The sequence below is a fragment of the Hyperoodon ampullatus genome, assembly GCF_949752795.1.
Source record: "Hyperoodon ampullatus genome assembly, chromosome: 4".
In the NCBI taxonomy this organism is placed as follows: domain Eukaryota; kingdom Metazoa; phylum Chordata; class Mammalia; order Artiodactyla; family Ziphiidae; genus Hyperoodon; species Hyperoodon ampullatus.
Window position 1 is genome coordinate 130,390,764 of NC_136917.1, and position 20,935 is coordinate 130,411,698.

Genomic DNA, 20,935 nt, shown 5'->3' on the forward strand with positions numbered 1-20,935 from the left:
CCATTAAACTGTGTAACATACCTCCGGGACATGTGTCCTGCAAGAATATAAACCCTCCATATTTGTATTACACAGAAATAATCTGTGAGCTTCATCCTGTGGAGTGACCCACCACTTATGTATAGGTTATATTCCTGGATCTCACCGCTTTTCCTGGTGAGGAGGGGTGAGAGTGGAAAATATGGTATGGAGCTAGAAGGAAAACTTCACTGTATATCCTCTTGTATCTTTTGAATTTTGAACCACGTAAATATATAAGCATTACATTAAAAAATTGTCTATTGAAGTTGCCCTTTCTGGATGATTGATGTCTTACAACTCTTGCTGTGTTAGGAAGGTGTTAGCTACTATTATAGAGTGAATGAAGCAACTAGCCTTGAAGAAAGTGAGAAAATCGTCTAGATGGGTACCTAATGGAAGAGCATTCCAGGAAGAGGAAACAACTAGGAAAAGGGTCTGAACGACCCTATTTTAAGGTGTGTGAAATCACCCTGGAGAGGAGATTATGGTGAAATCCTTACTACTCCAAAACTATGTCTATTAAGAGCAGCGCCATGCAAATTGCCCCCCAAATTATACTTACAGGATGATTTTATAACTTTGTAAATTAATTGGAAGATCAGGATTTTGTTTTATAGTTTTAAGTTTTGGCTTCTCCTGATTTCTCAGCCGAAATTTTCAATCGAGTGACACAGAGTACCATTTAAAATATACCCTAGGGAGAGCTGGGGGAAGATGGCGGAAGAGTAAGACGTGGAGATCACCTTCCTCCCCACAGATACATCAGAAATTCATCTACACGTGGAACAACTCCTACAGAACACCTACTGAACGCTGACAGAAGACCTCAGACCCCCCAAAAGGCAAGAAACTCCCCACGTACGTGGGTAGGGCAAAAGAAATGAGAATAAACAGAGACAAAAGAATAGGGACGGGACCTGCACCAGTGGGAGGGAGCCGTGAAGGAGGAAAGGTTTCCACACACTAGGAAGACCCTTCGCGGGCGGAGACTGCAGGTGGCGGAGGGGGAAAGCTTCGGAGTAGCGGAGGAGAGCACAGCCACAGGGGTGCGGAGAGCAAAGCGGAGAGATTCCCGCACAGAGGATCGGTGCCCTCAGGCACTCACCAGCCCGAGAAGCTTGTCTGCTCGGCCGCTGGGGCGGGCGGGGCTGGGAGCTGAGGCTCGGGTTTCGGGTTTCAGTCGGAGCCCAGAGAGAGGACTGAGGTTGGCGGCGGGAAGAGAGCCTGAGGGGGTTAGTGCACCACGGCTAACCGGGAGGGAGTCCGGGAAAAAGTCTGGAGCTGCCGAAGAGGCAAGAGACTTTTTCTTCCCTCTTTGTTTCCTGGTGCGCGAGGAGAGGGGATTCAGAGCGCCGCTTAAAGGAGCTCCAGAGACGGGCGCGAGCCGCGGCTAAAAGCGCGGAACCCAGAGACGGGCGTGGGACGCTGGGGCTGCTGCTGCCGCCGCCAAGAGGCCTGTGTGCAAGCGCAGGTCACTGTCCACGCCCCCCTTCCGGGGAGCCTGTGGAGCCCGCCACTGCCGGGGTCCAGGGATCCAGGGACGGCTTCCCCGGGAGAATGCACGGCGCGCCTCGGGCTGGTGCAACATCACGCCGGCCTCTGCTGCCGCAGGCTCACCCCGCACTCCGTACCCCTCCCTCCCCACCTGGCCTGAGTGAGCCAGAGCCCCCGAAGCAGCTGCTCCTTTAACCCCGTCCTGTCTGAGCGACGAACAGATGCCCTCTGGCGACCTACACACAGAGGCGGGGCCAGATCCAAAGCTGAGACCCAGGAGCAGTGAGAATAAAGAAGAGAAAGGGAAATCTCTCCCAGCAGCCTCAGAAGCAGCGGATTAAAGCTCCACAATCAACTTGATGTACCCTGCATCTGTGGAATACATGAATAGACAATGAATCATCCCAAATTGAGGAGGTGAACTTTGAGAACAAGATCTATGATTTTTCCCCCTTTTCCTCTTTTTACAACGAATTATCCCAAATTGAGGAGGTGGACTTTGAGAGCAAGATTTACGATTTTTTTTCCCCTTGTTCTCTTTTTGTGAAAGTGTATGTGTATGCTTCTGTGTGAGATTTTGTCTATATAGCTTTGCTTCCACCATTTGTCCCAGAGTTCTATCCATCCGTTTTTTTTGTTGTTTGTTTTCTTTTGTTTCTAATTTTTTTAATAATTACTTTTTTATTTTAATAATGCTATTATATTTTATCATACTTTATTCTATTTTACTTTATCTTCTCTCTTTCTCTTTTTCCTACCTTCCATCCTCCCTCCCTCCCTCCCTCCTTTCTTTCTTTCTTTCCTCCCTCCCTCCCCCCTCCCTCCCTCTCTTCTTTCTTTCTTTCTTTCTTTCTTTCTTTCTTTCTTTCTTTCTTTCTTTCTTCTCACTGATTCTTTCTTTCTACATTTTCTCCCTTTTCTTCTGAGCCGGGTGGATAAAAGGCTCTTGGTGCCACAGCCAGAAGTCAGTGCTGTGCCTCTGAGGTGGGAGAGCCAACTTCAGGACACTGGTCCACAAGAGGCCTCCTAGCTCCACATAATATCAAATGGTGAAAATCTCCCAGAGATCTCCATCTCAACACCAGCACCCAGCTTCACTCAATGACCAGCAAGCTATAGTGCTGGCCACCCTATGCCAAGCGACTAGCAAGACAGGAACACAACCCCACCCATTAGCAGAGAGGCTGCCTAGAAATATAATAAGGCCACAGACACCCCCAAACACACCACCAAACGTGGACCTGTCCACCAGAAAGACAAGATCCAGCCTCATCCACCAGAACACAGGCACTAGTCCCCTCCACCAGGAAGCCTACACAACCCACTGAAACAACCTTAGCCACTGGGGACAGACACCAAAAACAACGGGAACTACGAACCTGCAGCCTTCAAAAAGGACACCCCAAACACAGTAAGATAAGCAAAATGAGAAGACAGAAAAACACACAGCAGATGAAGGAGCAAGATAAAAACCCACCAGACCTAACAAATGAAGAGGAAATAGGCAGTCTACCTGAAAAAGAATTCAGAAAAATGATAGTAAAGATGATCTAAAATCTTGGAAATAGAATAGACAAAATGCAAGAAACAGTTAACAAGGACCTAGAAGAACTAAAGATTAATCAAGCAATGATTAAAAACACAATAAATGAAATGAAAAATAGTCTAGATGGGATCAATAGCAGAATAACTGAGGCAGAAGAACTTATAAGTGACATGGAAGATAAAATAGTGGAAATAACTGCTGCAGAGCAAAATAAAGAAAAAAGAATGAAAAGAACTGAGGACAGTCTCAGAGACCTCTGGGACAACATTAAACACACCAACATTCGAATTATAGGGGTTCCAGAAGAAGAAGAGAAAAAGAAAGGGACTGAGAAAATATTTGAAGAGATTATAGTTGAAAACTTCCCTAATATGGGAAAGGAAATAGTTAATCAAGTCCAGGAGGCACAGAGAGTCTCATACAGAATAAATCCAAGGAGAAATACGCCAAGACACATATTAAACAAACTGTCAAAAATTAAACACAAAGAAAACATATTAAAAGCAGCAAGGGAAAAACAACAAAAAACACACAAGGGAATCCCCATAAGGTTAACAGCTGATCTCTCAGCAGAAACTCTGCAAGCCAGAAGGGAGTGGCAGGACATATTTAAAGTGATGAAGGAGAAAAACCTGCAACCAAGATTACTCTACCCAGCAAGGATCTCATTCAGATTTGATGGAAAAATTAAAACCTTTACAGACAAGCAAAAGCTGAGAGAGTTCAGCATCACCAAACCAGCTTTACAACAAATACTAAAGGAACTTCTCTAGGCAAGAAACACAACAGAAGGAAAAGACCTACAATAACAAACCCAAAACAATTAAGGAAATGGGAATAGGAACATACATATCAATAATTACCTTAAATGTAAATGGATTAAATGCTCCCACCAAAAGACATAGATTGGCTGAATGGATACAAAAACAAGGCCCAAATATATGCTGTCTACAAGAGACCCACTTCAGACCTAGAGACACATACAGATTGAAAGTAAGGGGATGGAAAAAGATATTCCATGCAAATGAAAACCAAAAGAAAGCTGGAGTAGCAATTCTCATATCAGACAAAATAGACTTTACAATAAAGACTATTAGAAGAGACAAAGAAGGACACAACATAATGATCAAGGGATTGATCCAAGAAGAAGATATAACAATTGTAAATATTTATGCACCCAACATAGGAGCACCTCAATACATAAGGCAAATACTAACAGCCATAAAAGGGGAAATTGACAGTAACACACTCATAGTAGGGGACTTCAACACCCCACTTTCACCAATGGGCAGACCATCCAAAATAAAAATAAATAAGGAAACACAAGCTTTAAATGATACATTAAACAAGATGGACTTAATTGATATTTATAGGACATTCCATCCAAAAACAAGAGAATACACATTTTTCTCAAGTGCCCATGGAACATTCTCCAGGATAGATCATATGTTGGGTCAGAAATCAAGCCTTGGTAAATTTAAGAAAATTGAAATTGTATCAAGTATCTTTTCCGACCACAATGCTATGAGACTAGATATCAATTACAGGAAAAAATCTGTAAAAAATACAAACACATGGAGGCTAAACAATACACTACGTAATAACGAAGTGGTCACTGAAGAAATCAAAGAGGAAATAAAAAAAATACCTAGAAACAAATGACAATGGAGACACAACAACCCAAAACCTATGGGACGCAGCAAAAGCAGTTCTAAGAGGGAAGTTTATAGCAATACAATCCCACCTTAAGAAACAGGAAGCATCTCGAGTAAACAACCTGACCCTGCACCTAAAGCAATTAGAAAAAGAAGAACAAAAATCCCCCAAGTTAACAGAAGGAAAGAAATCATAAAGATCAGATCAGAAATAAATGAAAAAGAAATGAAGGAAATGATAGCAAAGATCAATAAAACTAAAAGCTGGTTCTTTGAGAAGATAAAATTGATAAACCATTAGCCAGACTCATCAAGAAAAAAAGGGAGAAGACTCAAACCAATAGAATTAGAAATGAAAAAGGAGAAGTTACAACAGACACTGCAGAAATACAAAAGATCATGAGAGATTACTAAAAGCAACTCTATGCCAATAAAGTGGACAACCTGGAAGAAATGGACAAATTCTTAGAAATGCACAACCTGCCAAGACTGAATCACAAAGAAATAGAAAATATGAACAGACAAATCACAAGCACTGAAATTGAAACAGTGATTAAAATTCTTCCAACAAAGAAAAGCCCAGGACCAGATGGCTTCACAGGCGAATTCTATCAAACATTTAGAGAGGAGCTAACACCTATCCTTCTCAAACTCTTCCAAAATATAGCAGAGGGAGGAGCACTCCCAAACTCATTCTACGAGGCCACCATCACCTTGATACGAAAACCAGGCAAGGATGTCACAAAGAAAGAAAACTACAGGCCAATATCACTGATGAACATAGATGAAAAAGTCCTCAACAAGATACTAGCAAACAGAATCCAACAGCACATTAAAAGGATCATACACCATTATCAAGTGGGATTTATTCCAGGGATGCAAGGATTCTTCAATATATGCAAATCTATCAATGTGATACACCTTATTAACAAATTGAAGGAGAAAAACCATATGATCATCTCAATAGATGCAGAGAAAGCTTTCGACAAAATTCAACACCCATTTATGATAAAAACCTTGCAGAAATTAGGCATAGAGGGAACTTTCCTCAACATAATAAAGGCCATATATGACAAACCCACAGCCAACATTGTCCTCAATGGTGAAAAACTGAAACCATTTCCACTAAGATCAGGAACAAGACAAGGCTGCCCACTCTCACCATTCTTATTCAACATAGTTTTGGAAGTTTTAGCCACAGCAATCAGAGAAGAAAAGGAAATAAAAGGAATCCAAATTGGAAAAGAAGAAGTAAAGCTGTCACTGTTTGCAGATGACATGATACTATATATAGAGAATCCTAAAGATGCTACCAGAAAACTACTAGAGCTAATCAATGAATTTGGTAAAGTAGCAGGATACAAAATTAATGCACAGAACTCTCTGGCATTCCTGTACACTAATGATGAAAAATCTGAAAGTGAAATCAAGAAAACACTCCCATTTACCATTTCAACAAAAAGAATAAAATATCTAGGAATAAACCTACCTAAGGAGACAAAAGACCTGTATGCAGAAAATTATAAGACACTGATGAAAGAAATTAAAGATGATACAAATAGATGAAGAGATATACCATGTTCCTGGATTGGAAGAGTCAATATTGTGAAAATGACTCTACTACCCAAGGCAATCTACAGATTCAATACAATCCCTATCAAACTACCACTGGTATTTTTCACAGAACTAGAACAAAAAATTTCAAAATTTGTTTGGAAAAACAAAAGACCCCGAATAGCCAAAGCAATCTTGAGAATGAAAAACAGAGCTGGGGGAATCAGGCTCCCTGACTTCAGACTATAGTACAAAGCTACAGTAATCGAGACATTGTGGTTCTGGCACAAAAACAGAAAGATAGAACAATGGAACAGGATAGAAAGCCCAGAGATAACCCCACGCACATATGGTCAACTTATCTTGGATAAAGGAGGCAGGAACGTACAGTGGAAAAGAGACAGCCTCTTCAATAAGTGGTGCTGGGAAAACTGGACAGGGACATGTAAAAGTATGAGATTAGATCATTCCCTAACACCATACACAAAAATAAGCTCAAGATGGATTAAAGACCTAAATGTAAGGCCAGAAACTATCAAACTCTTAGAGGAAAACATAGGCAGAACACTCTATGACATAAATCACAGCAAGATCCTTTTGGATCCACCTCCTAGAGAAATGGAAATAAAAACAAAAATAAACAAATGGGACCTAATGAAACTTCAAAGCTTTTGCACAGCAAAGGAAACCATAAACAAGACCAAAAGACAACCCTCAGAATGGGAGAAAATATTTGCAAATGAAGCAACTGACAAAGGATTAATCTCCAAAAGTTAGAAGCAGCTCATGCAGCTCAATAGCAAAAAAACAAACAACCCAATCCAAAAATGGGCAGAAGACCTAAATAGACATTTCTCCAAAGAAGATATACAGACTGCCAACAAACACATGAAAGAATGCTCAACATCATTAATCATTAGGGAAATGCAAATCAAAACTACAATGAGATATCATCTCACACCAGTCAGAATGACCATCATCAAAAAATCTAGAAACAATAAATGCTGGCGAGGGTGTGGAGAAAAGGGAACACTCTTGCACTGTTGGTGGGAATGTGAATTGGTACAGCCTCTATGGAGAACAGTATCGAGGTTCCTTAAAAAACTACAAATAGAACTACCATATGACCCAGCAATCCCACTACTAGGCATATACCCTGAGAAAACCATAATTCAAAAAGAGACATGTACCAAAATGTTCATTGCAGCTCTGTTTACAATAGCCTGGAGATGGAAACAACCTAAGTGTCCATCATCGGATGAATGGATAAAGAAGATGTGGCACATATATACAATGGAATATTACTCAGCCATAAAAAGAAACGAAATTGAGCTATTTGTAATGAGGTGGATAGACCTAGAGTCTGTCATACAGAGTGAAGCAAGTCAGAAAGAGAAAGACAAATACCATATGCTAACACATATATATGGAATTTAAGAAAAAAAAATGTCATGAAGAACCTAGGGGTAAAACAGGAATAAAGACACAGACCTACTTGAGAATGGACTTGAGGATATGGGGAGGGGGAAGGGTAAGCTGTGACAAAGCGAGAGAGAGGCATGGACATATATACACTATGAAACGTAAGGTAGATAGATAGTGGGAAGCAGCCACATAGCACAGGGAGATCAGCTCGGTGCTTTGTGACCGCCTGGAGGGGTGGGATAGGGAGTGTGGGAGGGAGGGAGACGCAAGAGGGAAGGGATATGGGAACAGATGTATATGTATGACTGATTCACTTTGTTATAAAGCAGAAACTAATAAAAAATAAAAAATAAATTTTTAAAGTACAAAAAAAATGAAAAATAAATATAAAATATACCCTAAAGAATATTGTATATTTGTGGGCCACTAGTGCTCACTGCCTTTAAAAACTGTTATACAGAGGAAATAGCAATGTAAAAGCAAAAGCATAAAGTATTTTTTACTCTTTTTACTTTAACTTCTTTTAAATTTTTATATTAATCTTTTAAAGATCAATAAATGCAATTAGTTTTTTTGAAAAACAGAACTCTTTTATAAATTAAATAGAAAACCCAAGCTTCTCTCTTTGGGTATGTATCTATTTTTGTTCTCCAGTTGAATTTTCCAGTTGTCATTGTTCTCTGATCTTTAGCCATTTAATCTCCTTTTGAAAGAGATATATCTTATTTTCCTATCCAAATATGTGCCATAGAGCATATTTGAACAACCTGGATAGCTGTTTAATAGAGTTAGCTTTGTCATATTTCATTATTAGAAACTGTTGGGTTGGAAAAATACAACTTATTTTCTTCTTAAATCTTTAATTGTGGGAGTAAAGCAGATATGGTGAGCTAAAAAAAATAAAAAGGAAATCATAAATGTATAAAATAAGTGGATTTTTTAAAATTTTGTGTTGGTAAAGAATAGTTTAGGAGTAGAGGAGACTATTATTTTTCTAGATAATTACTACTAGCCTTCTCTGCTTTTTTTTTTTTTTTTTTTTGTGGTACGCGGGCCTCTCCCATTGTGGAGCACAGGCTCCGGACACGCAGGCTCAGCGGCCATGGCTCACGGGCCCAGCCGCTCCGCGGCATATGGGATCCTCCCAGACCGGGGCACGAACCCGTATCCCCTGCACCGGCAGGCGGACTCTCAACCACTGCGCCACCAGGGAGGCCCCCTTCTCTGCTTTTTTAAAAAATTAATTTTTATTGGAATATAGCTGATTCACAGGGCTGTGTTAGTTTCTACTGTTTTTAAAGGCTCTCTCCTGAACCTGTATCTCTCCTATTTGTTCCAATTTTCCCTCATTTATTACCAGTACATACTTAGAATAATTTCCTATTTCCCAAGAGTAGACATGACTATATATGTGGGTAATGCTGAAGAAAATGAAAACAAGTACATGAGTGTCCTCCATGTTGTTCTTTGTTGATGGAATACTGGGGGTAGGGATGATGGAGGGAGATTCTTAAGGGATTTTTAAGTCAGGACATGTAGTTGCTAGATAGTGTCTATTATCTCTCAACTCCATAATCATTTTCCTATGGTCTCCTCTATACCACTGGGGATGAGAATCTGCATGTTATATTTCTCAAACTCCCAAGCTCCCTTGTCGGTTGGCTTTTTGTTAGGTTTGAAGGTAGGCAGAAGCTCTTGTTCTGCTTTCTCGTGGTACCTCCTGCAGTGATGGCTGCTGAGCATCACTTCCTGGGCTCCTGCTCACACAGCTTGATCCCCAAGCAGCAGGCTCAGGGATATAGGAACTGTGAGCTCTAGTCTAGTCTGGATCATTTCGCTTTAGCTCTCCCTGCTGTAAGGGAGGGAATAGATTCCTGCAGTTACTGATCTTTTGAGTAGAATTACCTACTCCTTTTTGTTCTTGCAGTCCTGCAACATCTTTGCAACCAATTCCTTCATTAACTTCCCTCTATCTGAACTGCCTATACACACTGACATATACATTTTCTACAAAATAGTGAAAAAGTGTGGACTTATATTTTACAAGCTTTCCACCTCTCCTTCTTTAGTCTCTCTCCTACTTTTAGTGTTTTCCTAACAGTAAAACTCCCTCTGACCTCTGGTTGCCCAGAATTTATCATGATGCTTCTGGTTTTCTCATGATGCCCCACTGGGTCCCCATAGTGACCATGCTCAGATTCTCCCTCATATCAAGTCATATGTATCTTGTATTTAATATTTCCTGGGACTTCCAAGGTAATGAAGCCTTGTACTGTCCCCCTATCTTAGCTCACCATTTCTTTCTGAAGACACATTTTACCCTCTCAGTCAGAATTAGACTTCCTCATCTCTGCTCCCATAGCTATGAACTTACGCTTCTACTAAAGATAGAATTTATTACATTGTACTAAAACTGTTGGTTTATTTATGTGGCTTTCACAAGAGTCCATGAGTCATTTGACATCATTTCTGTGTCACTACAGTCTAGAATGGCCCTGGCATATGAATACATTTAAAAAAAATAAAGCAGTACATGTTTTATCTGGATTGACATTGAATTCCAAAGATTTGCAGGCCTAATAATGCAAATTAACAAGTGAGTGGCAATATCAGTCCATGATTTGAGGGGGAAAAATGATTATAAGGTTTAGCAGACTATAAACCTCAAGGGTAGTGGCTTGCCTTTCATGTATCTGTATCCTCAGCTTAATACTGTGCTGAGGTATTACATGGGCTAATACCTGGAGGGCTGTAAGAGATGCTCTTAATTAGGCAGCCATGGTGATGAATGTCAAGGATTAAAAAGGACAACTGAGTACCCGAAGGCAGGAATATAGAAGAAATATGAAGACGATTTGGCTTATTTCTTCATAGCATCTTTTTACCAAAAGTCATCTGAAACTCCATTATATCTTCCCCCTGAACCAACTCAGAATTCCAGAACCTCTGCACTATGTGATCACTTGTCTTAGAAGAAAGCAGTTAATTAGTTGCTCAGATGTGTGGTGGCTCTTCTCTAAATCCCTGTCACTTACGTGAAACATCAACTCTTGAAAGTATTAAGTAGTGGGTAATGGTTTAAGAACACATAAGTATTTTGTACATTTTTGTACATCTAAACAAAGGATTTGAGAGACTCTAAAGAGCAAGGAAGAACCTTGTATTGGTGTGAGTTTCAAACTCTGTGACAGGCAGGAGGGATGTGTAATTGGGACTTTGGACATCCTTAAATTACTTTGACCCAGGCAACAACCTCCTATATCATTCTGACTCTTGGACAAGTGCACACACTCAACCAGCAGTCAATGTGGTGGAAGTAACTTCAGGGCATATCAACAATCTTCGTAATTGAAAAGAGGGAAACTTATATCATCATGGCATGGCCCAAATGGGGGTGGATATAATTTTTATGGACACTGTCTCTTTAGGTAATACTTCTGTACCCATCATGAGAATTTCTCAAGGCCCTCCATAATGCTCCAAGGAGGGAAGCTTGTAAAGTATGGCAGCCAAGGAGAGGCAGTAAGATATACAAAAGCTGATGACTTTTGAGCAGAAATGTAGACTAAACTGAGCAAATTTTAATACCCTTTGAACTCATCAAAATAAGTGTGACAACTTTCAGAAGGTGAGCTCTGTGACAATGAAGTCATTCCAAACATCTGAGTCAACGACTTAACAGTAGAATCGATACAATTTTTTTTTTTTTTTTTTTTTTTTTTTTTTTTTTTGTGGTACGCGGGCCTCTCACTGTTGTGGCCTCTCCCGTTGCGGAGCACAGGCTCCGGACGTGCAAGGCTCAGCGGCCATGGCTCACGGACCCAGCCACTCCGCGGCATGTGGGATCCTCCCAGACCGGGACACGAACCCGTGTCCCCTGCATCGGCAGGCGGACTCTCAACCACTGCGCCACCAGGGAAGCCCCGATACAATTTTTAATTGACACATATTGAAATAAGGGATTAAGCTATATCGTTCTAGTGCACTGGAGTTCAACTAGAACTCTCAGAGCTGGTGCGAGGAGCACAGAACTCATCTATCTCCAGCCCAGCCTCCCTCAACCTTGCCCTTGGTTCAGCATTCTTGCCCTTTATTTTCCTGGAAAGGAATTTGGACAAGAGCTGCTTCACTGTTCACATAAGAGGTAGCTATTTTGAATTTTAAAAAGTCGAAGTAGTGCAAGAATTTTTTTTTTAGTTATATAAATTCAATTGTGATCATGCTGATCAGAAGTTCTGATTGGTAGTTACAAGTGCATGATTGTTGAAAATTTCAAAATCAATTATTATTATTATTTTTTAACATCTTTATTGGAATATAATTGCTTTACAATAGTGTGTTAATTTCTGCTGTATAACAAAGTGAATCAGTTATACATAAACATATATCCCCATATCCCCTCCCTCTTGTGTCTTCCTCCCACCCTCCCTATCCCACCTCTCCAGGTGGTCACAAAGCATGGAGCTGATCTCCCTGTGCTATGCAGCAGCTTCCACTAGCTATCTATTTTACATCTGGTAGTGTATATATGTCCATCAAAATCAATTATTATACAATAAATGCTTATTTTATTGAGCAAAATATTTCAAAGCACAAAATCTTTGAAGAAGAAAATCATAAAAAATAATCCTTAATGGGGCTTCCCTGGTGGCGCAGTGGTTGAGAGTCCACCTGCCGATGCAGGGGACACGGGCTCATGCCCCGGTCCAGGAAGATCCCACATGCCGAGGAGCAGCTGGGCCCGTGAGCCATGGCCGCTGAGCCTGCACGTCCGGAGCCTGTGCTCCACAACGGGAGAGGCCACAACAGTGAGAGGCCCGTGTACAGCAAAAAAAAAAAAAAAAAAAAAAAAATCCTTAATGGTGAAAAGTCCAACAATAATATGTAGGTAATATAACTGAGACAAGTAATACAGCAGATTAATGTTTTAAATGCATCTTAGGCATTGAATAATCTTTTTTTTTTTTTTTTTTTTTTTGGCTGCGTTGGCTCTTCGTTGCTGAGCAGAGGCTTTCTCTAGATGTGGCGAGCGGGGGGCTACTCTTTGTTGCGGTGAGCTGGCTTCTCATCGCGGTGGCTTCTCTTGTGAATCACGGGCTCTAGGCACGCAGGCTTCAGTAGTTGCAGCACGCAGGCTCAGTAGCTGTGGTACTCAGGCCTTGAGGGCGCAGGCTTCAGTAGTTGTGGCTCTTGGGCTTAGTAGCTCCGCGGCATGAGGGTTTTTCCCAGACCAGGGATCGAACCCGTGTCCCCTGCATTGGCAGGTGGGTTCTTAACCACTGCACCACCAGGGAAGTCCAGGCATTGAATAATCTTAATGTCTGAGGCATTTTCACATATTATTCACTTTCCACAATAACCCTACTGTATTCTTGTTAGTGTTACTTATCAGCTGTGGATTTTCTGACTCAGAGTGGATAAAGAACTTTTGCAAAACCACATAGCTAATAGTCATTAGAACTGTGATACTAATATAGGTCTAGTATATGTTTTAGCATTTATTTTTTCCACTCTATTACACTGCCTAGAAATATTTAAATTCCTGCCAGACCTGTGTAGAAAGCTAATCTGTATGAAATTTTCTCAACCCATATTTTCATGTTTCTCTCTAATTATTTTTAATAGCAGTTTACAAGCCTTTCAAAGCAACTGGAGATTTTTCCCTTTCTTTTACACAAACAAGCCAACACAGTGATAATGTCCTATAATAATGGGCCTCTTTTGTAGAAAGGCAGTCATTAATTCTTATTTTCATTCTAGGTAAATTCTGCTATATAATTCATACTTTAGTAATCCAGTGTAAGTAGCCTGTTCTGACTGCTCAACTAAGTCAAGTTCTTCTATTACAAGCTTTAATATCACCATGTTTCTTTCCTTCATAGCATTTATTTATGTTTCTAATTATGCTTTTATTTGTAGGGTTTTTTTTTTTGGTATTTCATCTAGACTGCATTGTATGTTTTTATTCACCATTGAGTTCTTATCACAATGCCTAACAGCTGATGCACCCTCAGTAAATATCTGTTAGCTGGGTAATGGCTAAATGGCTGCATGGATAGACAGAGGAAGGAAATCAGCACAAGATAGGTCATTTTGGACAGCTGGCATTAAACAAGGATTCATATGTGATCCGGAATTTAATATAGGCTTTGAGAAGGGGGCAAAATGTTTAACATGTCAATCCACATGTTAAAAATATACACCCTTTATTACAGCTTTTTTTTTCCCATTAAGTGAAATCGAGGAGATGCATCCTAAATTAAGCCTCACAGCTTTCTTTTTCAACACATGTGGGTGAGAAGGTATTGTTATATTAAACAACACAGCTAATTAAAAGAGGAAATGAAAATCATTCTGAAATGAAAAGACTCCCACTTCCCCCTCTGGTTTCCTTTACTACTATACATCCTTGAACTATAAAGTGTTTCATTAGAAAGAACTTTTACTAAACAGTAAAATCAAACCATTTCTACAGATCTGCATGACGCATTAGAAATAGTAGGAACAAAGAACTACATCTTGATTTAGAGCTAAGGGACACATTTGTTTGATTATTGTTTGTTCTGCAGAGGGTCTGAAAAGGAAAGACACTCAGGCAGCCCTTTCACTTGCTCCACATACAAGACTCTTAGCCCCCCACTGCCTTTCAGCAGCCTCATTCATGAATATATGTCCTTGCCTAGCCCTTGTAGATGTCTAGCTTTCTCCTTTAGACAGAACGTTCTCTTTTGATGACCATTAAGGGGATTATATATTCTCAAGGGTTCTTTTTTGGTGCAGCTTTTCATTCCTCCTTTTTCTAAATGTTCCCCCTCCCGTGCACTTTTCTAGTCCTCTCCCAAACCTTTGCTCTAAGATTTAATTAGTTGATCTAGCAAATTCAAAAGTAATTATTGCTTTGCTTTTGCTTTTGCATCTTTTGATTTTAAAAGGAGGAGATTCTCCCTTAAATGTAACATCAGATTTTTCCTTGCTCAGGTACTTCACAGTATTCTCCTTGATCTTCTGGAACAAACAGACTGAAAATAGCCTCTAGGCCCCTGCCATTCCAGCTCAGAGAGAATATTTGTCATTAGCTCTTCCTTCAAATGTGCTCTCCAGCCCTCTCATTGCAATGCAGTTGTCACAGACATTTCCCCACTTCCTCCCCCTTCCCCTCGCCCTGAATGCGCCTCTTCTGTTGGTCATGTGTTTCTCTTATCAGATAATTAAGTTAAAAGTGTATATAGTCTAGACAAATTCTGCCAGATGAGACAAGATGACAAAAGCGTACATTCTAAGAAATAATGACCAAAAGAGGACATGTCGTGCACCACTCCACTCCTGATTGATGGGCTTCATTACTTAGCTCCGGCCACACGAGAACCACATGCATTAAGAAATCTGTATACTCTGCTCTCTTAGGACTATCTTTGTTTAACATTTAGAAAAATCAGCATCATTTCTAAATGCAGAGAAGAGAAGGCCCAGCTAAAATAAAATAGATAAAAGCAAAGCCCTCAGGAAATGAGACTTGAAAGGATGCTATGAAGAAGACTTGGATTAAGAAACAAACAAAACCTTTCTATTTTCTGTCAATAAGAAAGGCAGCAAGTTACATTGAATAGCCCTGAGTTCTGATCCTGGTTAGTCAGGAATCACTGTCTTACTTTAGGAAAGTCACATAAACTTTCTGGGACTCACTGTTCTCATTTGCAATATGAGGAAGTCAGTTTAGATAATTTCCAAGTTATTTTCTAGGTCTGAAATGCCATGATGCTAAGATAGAAGATATCATCTACTAATAATACTGTAATAAAATAACCTGAGCAAGTCTCTCATCAGAATGACTGGGTTCAAATCCTGCCTCCATTTTTTTCTTTTATTGACACTGAGATCTTTGGTCAGATTTTAACTTCCCTAAGTCTCAATCTTCTCATCTGTAAAATGGGGATAACAATAGTACAAATGCAATAGAATTGTTGGTGAATTAAGAAAGATAATTCACATAAAGCCTTATCATGGTGCTTGGTGCTCAGAAGCCACTCCAATAGTAGGAATGTAATGAGGACTACAGTCTTCTCGGAAACACCTAAGAAGGAAAATAAATGTACATTTCTGTGTATTTGCTTGATGAGTTTCCAATATCCTAATTTGATATTTAAAAAATCATATGTTAATAAAGCCTAGTTAATTATATTCCTCCTCCTAAATTCTCAGTATCACAATTAATATGTCAGTCTAGCATGGAGTGGAGCTGGGGAAGTGGGCCTGAGGCAACAGCTAAACTCTGCCTTTCATTGAGCCTCAACCTTATGCCTTTGACAGCTTCCGGGCTTCTGGGGAGCTCACCTCAGACCCAGCTAGCCACCATCTCTGTCACTAACAAAGATTTAGAATACATGTGGCAGTGGATATCTGACTTCCATAATTTTCAGACTTAACTATTCACTAAAGCCAGTCTGTCCTTAAAAAGGAAAAGCACTCCAGAACCACAGAGCTTTTGTTCCCATGGCAACAGCATAGGTCAATAGCTGCAGTCACACCTTCATCAGCCTTGATTGCATCTGGCAATTTACCATCTTCTATGCTTCCTTTTGTTTGAGCCTCTCTCATTTGCTTAATTCCCATCTCTATTGGGAGAATCGCAAAATGCAAAACTACGGGAGCTGAATTTAAATTAAAAGCTATGGGAGCCTTAATAAAACACTGGAGAGCATGGCTTATTTTATAAAACTCATAGACATGTGTTTGTTAGAATCAAGTCCCATATCCTGAACCTCAGATCTCGCTTCCCATATTCTGTTACAGCTGAGAAATTATTTATTTGCAATACCCTATGGTTTTTGGGAAAATCGATGCCATTTCTGCCTTCCAAGATCCTGTTCTGTTATCATGGGTATCAGCTTTGTCAGGATAGAGTCCAAATTCCTCAGCTTGTCATACAAAGCCCTATATCAGCTGACCTTTGCTCACAGCACCACCTTCCTCTTGCCGGTCTCCCTTTACACTCTACACTTAGGTGGTATTTATCTTCTTTCACTTCTTGAACACATCCTGTACTCTGGGTCCTCACATATGCTGTCCCCTCTTTTTGGAACATCATTCCCTCAGCCTCCTTGCCTGGCGAGCTCGTAATTGTCCTCCAGGTCTCAGTTTAGGTGTCACTTTCCACAGGAAAGCCTTCTTAACCCCAAGCCTGGTGAGTCTTCCATTACACCACGAGCTTCCCTGTTATACCATTACCTCAATACATTCTAATAGCCTGTAGAAGTATCAGAACTCCTCAAAACTGTGTAAGCCCACCGAATGCAGAGGCAGGGTCTGTCTCTACACTCTCCATCCACTAACCCCACTGCTGAATTTCCAGTGCTCCTTCAGGGTTTGATACATCACAGGTGCTTCACAAATATTTGTTACATGACGGAAATCACTTTATCCTACTAGATCACGAGAGTCCCTTGTTATAAATTTCATGACTTTGGTGTTCTGCAACTTCCTGTCTATCCAACTGTAAGCATCTACCAGAAGATGCTTTTATTCAAGATGTATTTGCAATTTTCCTATCCTTCACAGGGATATCGGTAGATAACCATTCACTTAAAGTGGACAAATTCTAAAATCCCTGGTCTGTGGTCTGTGTTTTTTTTCATGATTTAGTCCACTAACCACTGATTTTTAGGTCAGCACAATGCAGTTATCCTTAAAAGATTTAAAAATAAGGAACAAACAAAAATGTTGAAGTAAATGAAATAAGTAGCACTACTGAGCCATACACCTATAGTCATCAGACAAGTCCACTAGCCTGATGCCTAGCAAGCCCTGGACCCCTTTTGCTGCTATACACAGAGTTTTATGTTTCAGATCTCAACAGTCAGCAGTCAGGGGAAGAGAAGGACAGACACACTGTTTGCTAAATGTGACACCACCTGAATTCAGTGACTGGGATCACAGGGACAAATCTTGTTTGTTTGAGCCAGGCACTAATGTTGAAGAGGCAGCTACTCAGTACATGGTATACTGACACCATGATACTTTGAGGCTGAAGTTTTTGGCACTGGGATATTCTGAACTGTCAGCTTCTGAAATTATTAACAAGCATCCCATGCAATAGATACCCTCCCTTTACCTCTGAGCCTTCTCTGATCCCGTCATTAATTTCATTTCTATTTCTGAGTGACACCCACACCTTGACCTCTAGCCATCAGTTTGGCCCATGCTGAATTTCAGATGTCTGAAGGATAATACTGCATAGAAATAAGCATTAGATGGTGAGCTATGTGAGTCAAATGCTTCCAAAGGACATTGGGGGCAGGAGAGTTCAGGCATAAATGTCTAAGTCACCTGGAGAGGAACTTGCAAAAGAGCTGAGGAGGGGAGAGAGGGAACAAGAATACCATGCTGCAACGTGATAACACAATGTAAGCACTAAAAGGGGATGATGGAGTCTATAACTCCCTGAATCGTAAAAACCAGCTGGTTATTGTGGCTTAGAATAGCAGTTAAAAATGTGGAAATAGGGTCATCTCTCTCCTCTTTTCCCTTTCCTCCACGGAACCCAATGTCCAGTCTCCCCACTGGCCTAAGTGCCACATCTGCTCCGCTCCTTCTACTGATGTGGCACAAAGCTCACTTGTCCTGAAACGGCAAAGGTGTCTCATGGCACTGAATTTCTATTAAAATCTGGCTTAATATATCCTTGCCTATTAGTGATGTTCAAAATACTATTTGTAAGTTTTCCCATTTTGTTATTTTCCAAAGTATGTCAGCAATTTCACTAAAAATGTTAGTCTTCAAGAAAACACCTTAATGAATTGATCAGCAAACATAATTGAGCATTTCCTATAAGCAAGTACTGGTGATCAAGCACGGAGTAAGACAGAAAATGTTTCTGCCCTCATGGAACTTACATTCTAGGTAAAGAGAGCAGATTATAAACATACAAGCACACTTGTCAGGTAGTGATAAGTCTGTGAAGGCAACTAAAGCAAGGAAAAGGGTCTGAGATTCATGGTAGGGGGCCATTTCAGATTCGGGGGGTCAGATCTGAGTAGGTGTCCTTGGATCATAGAGTTCAATAAAATGAGGAGTTCACAGTGTGAATATCTGGAGGAAGAGCAGTCAGGGCTGAGAGAATGTAATGCCCCTGAATTCAGGCAAGTTTGAGGACCAGCGAGAAGGCTAGTGATCACATAAGTACACTTCCATGACAAGGACGGGTGCAATTACCAATGTGTTTACCAGTAGCCAATTGTTATCTACATTCAACAAGGTTAGAAAGGCAGTAAAGGCAGAAACTTCTTCCTTCTTTTTATATCTACTCACCTTACTAGCAATTCTTTTTTTTTTTTTTTTTTTTTTTTTTTGCAGTACGCGGGCCTCTCACTGTTGTGGCCTCTCCCGTTGCGGAGCACAGGCTCTGGACGCACAGGCTCAGCGGCCATGGCTCATGGGCCCAGCCGCTCTGCGGCATGTGGGATCTTCCCAGACCGGGGCACGGACCCGTGTCCCCTGCATCGGCAGGCGGACTCCCAACCACTGCGCCACCAGGGAAGCCCCTTACTAGCAATTCTTGTGTGTGTGTGTTGGGGGGAAACAACAGAGGGGGTAAAGGAAATTGCCATTCAACTTCTCTTTTTACCATACATGCCCTCCTTTCTCCGACCCGCTCCAATTTCCTATTCTCGTTTATATCTCTCCTTCTCTCATTTCCCCCACTTTTCTCCTCCTCCTCTTCCTCTACCTTCCTCCCCACCTCCCCTTTCAAATTTCTATCTCCCGTCTGCATCCTTTACAATATTTCTGTACCTTCTTAAAATCTCAAAAGTGAAAATCGCCCTTGAGAGATAAAAAGAACAAAGTTTGTCTACATCGGCTGAGAATAGCAGTTTGCATTTGAGTTAGTTATTAGCAAAAGTAACCACATGTACCACAATTAAAAGAGGAAGGAAGTTGGGGGTGGGGAAAAAGACCCAGTAGCGTCAAATATAATGAGCGTGGCTTTACGATGTACTCACAGAAATGTCGGCGTGTTCACACCCCGTGACTCGTAGCTAGTCTCTGCAGGGTTTCACGGCCAACATCCAGCAACAGTGAGCACCGGGCTCCTTGCCCCGGCGCTCACGCCTGCAACTTGCAACGTTTCACTTCAGTCTGACTTAACACTTCACCATAAAGGTAATAATGATATACCCCAATAACAGGGTAGAGTAATATACCCCAACCCACTATTAATCTCACAGCAAATGGGCCCTTGCTTAGCTCACTGAGAAACCTTGCTTTACCACCTCCCAATGAAGGCTCAGACCAGACTGTTAAGGCGGCTCCTCCAGTGCCCACCTGTGGCTACTCACCTCCACAGGGAGTCTCGTGATCCCTTTAGATAAAACCACTTCAGCTGTTCTGGATTAAACCCCCTCTTCGTTCCAGCCTGATTCCCACCATCCTACCAAGACAGAGATACTCTCTGGTGGTGTTTCTGGCAGGTAATTTTCAGCTCCTAAGATTGAGTACTAGGTAGGCATGGGTATAGATTACTCTAGCAAAAAAACTTACTGTTTGGGACTTCAAAATGACCATGCAGTCCGGGACCAACATAAATGCTTGAGATCAACATAAATCCTTTTCTCCTCTAGAAAGTGAATAGGAGCCATTTCAAACCTTGCCAGGCTTTATGGACTTTCACTAATGAGTAGTAAGTTACTGAACAATATTCTTTACTGTCTTAAGCACTTCCATCTTGACCCTTTCCCGTCATTTCTCAACCTGGTAGCTCTTTTAAAAATGTAATGTTGTCACTCCTCTGCTTAAAATCATTTTTTAGACTCCACTTGCACCTATGTCAGTCCAAGCCACCTGCCAAGACCTACGAGAAGCTGCGCTGTGTCTACTCTTCCCCCCTTTGCCAACACATCAGGTGTCACTTCAGCCCTCCCTCACTAAGCTCCAGCCACCATGGCTTTCTTTAAGTTCCCAGAGCACCATACATTCTTTCATCCCTCAGATTCTTTCCATATGCTGGTTCCTTTCTTGCCCATCACCACATTTACATAACCCCTTTCACCCTCAGGTCTTAGATTAAGTGTGCCTTTAGAGAGGCCTCCTTGGGCCATCTTATTAAAATTCAAATCCTCTTCCCTACTGAACGAACGCCATTGTTCTCAAAAACAGAAAGCTTTTTTTTCTTCACAACACCTACTATCCCATTTTTAGTTGTATCACTCAGGGTCCACTTGGGGAAATGGAAACCATACCAGTTTGT